We start from the raw sequence: 6,443 nt of genomic DNA, 5'->3' as shown, positions 1-6,443 counted from the left end.
AGGAAAGAAACTTAAAACATATACTAGTCGAATTCTTAGGTGAAGGTTTTCAAATCACCTTCAAACTACACGAAATTACTACCAAATTGAAGAGGTTTAAAATGGCCAATTACGACCCAAAATGAATGAAAGTAAAAGCCCAAAATACAAAAAAAAAAGGCCAAAAATTTAATGAAGAAAGAACAAGTAAGAAAAGAAAATTTTGAGTCTCCAAGTCTTCAAATCTCCACCCCTTAACAATGAACACCCAAGGTTAGCCTTTCAATGGTGTTTGCACTCTTTGATTTAGTGTAATCCTCTAAAGCTCCTTGAACTCAAATCGGATAGCCCCTCCACTCAATCCACCAAGAAAGTGTGTGGTGTTTAGAAGCTTTCCACACCTAGGTCAAGAAAGAAACCAAAACCCAAGAGTACAAGAGGCCAAGAAAGAAAAACTAAAAAGGCACAATTAAAAAGGATAAACTCAAGTGGAATTGATAAGACAAACTTAAGAGTAGAAAGAAGACACAAAACTAAAATTAAGGCACATTAAGAAAGGTAAGCACACAAGAGAATAAGTCCTAGAATGGCACTAGAATAGAATTTATCAAATAGGCTTAAAAGAAAGTAATGCACTTAATGTGTTTGATTAAATGTCTCATAAAGTCAATAAGCATTGTCCAAAAGTCCAAGAATAAATTCAAGTGCCAAGGTATGAAAATTTGGTCCAAAACTCTACAAGTCTAGCAAAGGTTCCCTTTTTCTTTTGTCTTTGATTCTTTTGATTTTGTTCCTTTTTATACTTGGCTAAGGTGCAGTTTTATTGTCCCAAAAGTCCAGCCACTCTCTTTTCTTTCTTTTCTTTTTTGAATGTTTATACCTTTCCTTTGCTTGGGTTTTACACTTGTGTTTGTTGGTTTGGTTAGCAAATTTTTGGAGTATCCTTTTTAGTGACTTATGATGGCTTAATGAGACAAGTTTTGAGTGTTTTCTTAAGGTTTAATGTGCAATGTCTAGCAGCAAAAATATGCACATAAAAGTTATTTTCATACTCAAAACATCAAACAAAACATAGGCATATCAAGTGCACCAAGGATTACACAAAGTGGCCGAAAATTTTAAAGCAAATATGTGCAAAGAAATTAATCATGATATTTTAGGAATGTAGAACATGCTAGAACTAATTAGCATGCATGATTGACTCTCTAAAGCACCTCAAGGACTCACAGCCATTTCATCAAACAAGTGGCATGCATGTCATTTTTTGTTCATTTCAAAGGCTAAGCATAAAAAAACTTGGAATTTCTTTCAAGGTAGTTCAAAGAGACAAGCTTATGAAAAAACCGGATAGATTAAAAAAATAAAAAGCATTAATATATCATGCAGTCCAAAATTTTCAGCAACTCAAAAATTTTTAAAAAAAAAGGGAAGAACCTAAATAAGAAAGCCTAAAATGCCAAGATGATTCACAAGGAAGATATGGTATTAATCAATACAAGAAAGGAGATTTATGGATCATCAAAATATGGAAATTATGATGATTCATTTAATCACACTTAGAAGACAAACAAGGATGACATGACATGACCGAATATATGTAGAGACAAAGAAAGTGTTACCCTTGAATAACCAAGGCTCTAGATACCACATGATGGCATCCTAGCTTGCATGAACTTGAGATGATGAGCAAGGGAGAGGACGCCTACTCCAAGGATCAAGTCCTCCAAGGGTGATGCATGATTTAGAGAAGGAATAAGGTGGAATGGATGAAAATGGAGAGTGTGGGTGAAGTGTTTGATGAAAGGTTTGAGAGGGCACTCTAGGGTTTGACTCACTTCAAGGTAGATGAAGGCCACTTCTAGGGTTTTGCTCTCAAGGTGGAGATAGGATGGGTGGTGGCCGGATTTAGCCAAGGGTGACTAAGGATGATATAAAGGCAAAAATGCTCTCTTTATATTCAATTTCCAAAGTATTTACAAGGTGTGGTGCCTACGATATTTATAGGAGTGGGAGGCATCTAGGGTTGCATTTAGGGTGCCAAATGCACACCAAATGAAACCCAAATTAACCCTAGATGCAACTTGGTGGCCAAGGATGGAATCTTTGGGTTTAGTTAGGCTACATCTAGGTGCATGATAAGACCATGCAACCTTTGCCCTCCACTTGGGCCTAAGCCTTTCTAAGTCCAAAAATAGGTCCAAACACCACCAAAAAATGTGTCTAGCTCCCTAATTAAATACCTTAGCCCAAAATTAAAAATCTATGATCTAAAACACCCCATAATACAAGGGTAAAATGAGAAATACAAAAGAAAATAAATCCTATGACTAAGATACCCCAAAATACAAGGGTAAAATAGGAAATTAAAGACAAGGGCAAAAATAGGAATAAAAATAAATTCTATAAAAACTTAGGAGCTAAGGCCCAAAAGTAGGCTTACTCCTCCTTTGGTTTTTCAACACTAACCCATTCCTCTTGGTTCCTTCAATATATCATCTCTTGGTCTTCTTGGCCTTAGTGTTATTCCATCAATTCCACGGTATTTGAAAGCTAACATCTAAGACTACAATTCTTATGAAGATCACAAACCTAGTTCTAATAGTACTGCGCACGACGTGAGGATTATTGCACCCAACACGGAGAAGACTACAACCTCTTTATCACACCTACGCCTGACGTGACTGAGGTCACCCCTAGCACCAAAACTCGTAGGGACAACATTGAATGGAACTCAACACATCCCATTTGACGCTCAGTAAGATATCAGTTCGTGGGAGACCTACAGACTATGCAAAAGTCCCACAATACAAACCCAAAACCTCAGAACTCCAAACCAATCAGTAAAAATCACAATTAAAGCTTGATACTAGTCTATTTACCATCAATTACTCAAATCCAACCTAAATTTCACATACTCATGCAATTAACATTAATCTTCACTTTGCTTTATAAATAAGGTTTTCTTACAAGAACAACAAGCAATCCAAAATCATGCAATTACAGGTTAAACTCAAAAATTATAATCATATACATACAATTGACATTAATTAGAACATACAAGAAGAAACATAGAAGATAAAGGCGCCTTTGGGAAAACCCCTCACACAAGGAATAAAATAGAGATAACAGAAAAGGGATTGGGGGTCAATCTCACGATCCAATATACATTCCACATCTAGAGTGAAACTACTCACTCCTCTTACCTTAATGAGGGCTAGAAGACAAACGTGGATCTTTGAGGTGATTTCCCTCATACTGAAATTCTCCCAAGTCTAGAGTATTTACACGTACTTGAAAAAGGAAGAAGTGTAAAATGAACTAATAATAAACTTCCTATTTTAAAACACAACTTCCCTTTAACCCCTCAATTAAAACAATTAACTATAGTTATCAAAACCCTTCCCTCAATTAACAAAATAATAATAACAAAATATTTAATTATGAACCTTATAATATCACTACTATATGACATATTATCTACACCAGTTCTGTAAAGATATCTACATCGGTTCTAAAATCGATGTAAAACAAGGTGACTGAGAAAATGTATAAGTATCTACATCAATTTTTGAATCGATGTAGAATATTCACATCTACATTGATTTTAGGGGAACTGATGTAGAATTTTATCCTCATCTACATCTATTCAATACTAAATCGATGTAGATTAGTATTTTTTTTAAAAAAAATAATTTGTTTATTTTTAGGTTCTTTATGATTTAACTTGTAATAAACAAATATATAATTCTAGGAAAATACTCGAACAATACTTTAAATGTCTTGAATCATCATATCATCCCTATATAACATATAAGATCTATATATCATCCTACATATAAAAATATCAAGAAGTTAGAAGTAATACTACAAAACAAATGCTCCAATACTTCTTCTTCTTCTACCAATGTTACAAAACAAATATATAATTAAACATGTTGCCAAAATGCTCCATCCAATCCTCTAGTGCAAGTAAAATAGGAGTAACATATGAACATACAACAAAGCAGCACCAAGTCAGCCAATTCTCCACCCAATCAGCCAAGGTCCAAGTTGAACCTACAACAGTACAACACCAAATCAACCAAAAACTAAAACTAAAATATGATCCAAGCAACAAAACCAAAAATAAAATGCAACCAACAACCACCATATTAGGAACAAAACAACCAAGCATACTTATGATAAATCAAAATCTGTTGTAACTTCCAAACATCACAATTAGCTCAGAAAATCTAAACCAAAATGCAGGGACCGAATCAGTTACAAATTGATCAAAAACATCAACAACAACTAAACAGGTCAACAAGAACATCATCCATATTGATCCACATTCATATTTTGTTTCTTTTTGTTTTAACCATTAATGAAAACATGTATAATTCTCTTACATATTAATCCAAACCCATATTTTGGTACACATACTTAGATCAATATATAATTGATAATTAAAATATAAAAAATGTTTAACTAATGAAAATTAAACAACACATCTAAGTTAAAATGTTTACATGTTAATTACATGAAAAATTATGATCATTTCTAAATTTTTCCAAAAAGAATTTTTCCTATTAACTTCGAATATCTTCCAATTTGGTTTTTGGCAATAGTGCAACATCGTCAAAAGGTTGTAACATACATATATCATGATATTAGTTACATCATAATCATTAAAATCAATAATGTTAATTAAATTATCAATATTACTAGAGTTTAATTTTAATGACGTACATATAAAAGAAATATATATATATATATATATATATATATATATATATATTACCTCAACACAATCATTTGTTACTTCTCATTCAATTATGTTTAACATCTAATTCATCACATAGTATCCACATTCATAACCTCCTTGTTGGAGATTACTCTAAAATCAATACCAAATTGAGTTGTATAAGTAATTTTTTATTAAGCTAATAAAAAAACATTTTTAGGCACATTAAGGTTACAAACTACTTACCATGGGGTAAATTCAATCTAGGTTCTTTGGTTATGCCATAGATCTACCACCCATGACATTATACACAACCATAACGCTGAAGAAAATAATTGAATATAAGTTACATGATTAAAATTTATAATAGAGCATAAAGCTAATACATGTGTTACAAATTAAAGTTTACTTTTTTATTAAATTTTTGAATTGTACATTGGGCTTACGATTCAAAGAACAAAACCGTACGACAACATTGTCCATAGGACAAAGAACCAAGAGCTGCAAATGATTTTTGCATTAAGCTAAAATTAGTTACACAATACATATATAAATTACCTAAATTAAATGTAGTCAAAAAACTTGCACTTATTGATCGACGTAAGGAGTCATGTAAATTTATTTTGGTTGTTCTTCACCTACAAGTTGCCTCTTCTACTTCTCAAATTTTTTGAGTCTTCAAGAATTTATCTGAACAATTTTAGTGCATTAAAGTTTAAAAATCATGAAGAGAATATTATGTCTTTAATGAATACTATCACCCAACAATTGTAAATGAAAACAATGCATATATGCAATTGTATTAAAGAAGCTAAAAAGTACAACATAATATATTTAGTAGTATAGGACAACATAAAGAATGTGATATGACACTACTAGCCTATTGAATCCGAATGCAAATGGCTTACTAACCATTGACTAATCAAATTTCCCCTCATTTTTTAACTTTCATTCTCAACCTCATTAGAATATTAATTTTTTTTATAATTATTTTTTATGTCAGGTAATGATGGGAATGGAAAGGAAATGATGAGCGGAATCAGAGAAAGTTCCCCTATTTCATAGCTTAAAATAGATAAGAGGGCAAAAGGACAAAAAGGAAACTATAGTCCCTAATTACTGAACAAAACATTGTAATGTAGTGATTTTACTGTATTTGGATCGATAGACTGCATATACAAAATAAAAAATTAAATTCATATAGATTTTTACCAGAATGTTGCAACGACAGTGAAGTGAAACGAACCCTCAACCGATCCCTCAGTAAATCAGAGATTTGAGAAGCAAAATGCAAAAAAATTTGAGGTGCTTAACTCTTTGTGCATGGATGCAAATGAAAGTTTAAAAAATAGAGTAAGAATCCAAAAGAAAAATAATAATGTCTCAAAAGCTCTCGCAAAATCAGAAGTTCAAAAGTAGAAGAGAACAATTTGAGTGCTTACCATAGGGCTTTGGATGATGATGCTTTTCAAGGTCTAAGAAAAGTACGTACTTGGGTGTGCTTGCTTTGGTGGAAAGATTTCTTTGGAGAGGATGAGGGCGTTCTATGGAGATGGCGTGTAGGTAAGGTAAAGTTATCTAATACTACATCAGTTACAAAGTGAATTGATATATATGTATTTACATTTTTATGCTTATTTATGAAATTGTCACCATGTTTTCAATATTACGTCAGTCCCTCATGAAATTGATGTAGAACACTTAATATTTACATTGTTTGACATGAAAACTGATGTAAATA

This window comes from Cajanus cajan, chromosome 1, assembly GCF_000230855.2.
Source record: "Cajanus cajan strain Asha chromosome 1, NIPB_CcT2T_4, whole genome shotgun sequence".
In the NCBI taxonomy this organism is placed as follows: Eukaryota; Viridiplantae; Streptophyta; class Magnoliopsida; order Fabales; family Fabaceae; genus Cajanus; species Cajanus cajan.
Note: the sequence above shows the minus strand (reverse complement) of the source record.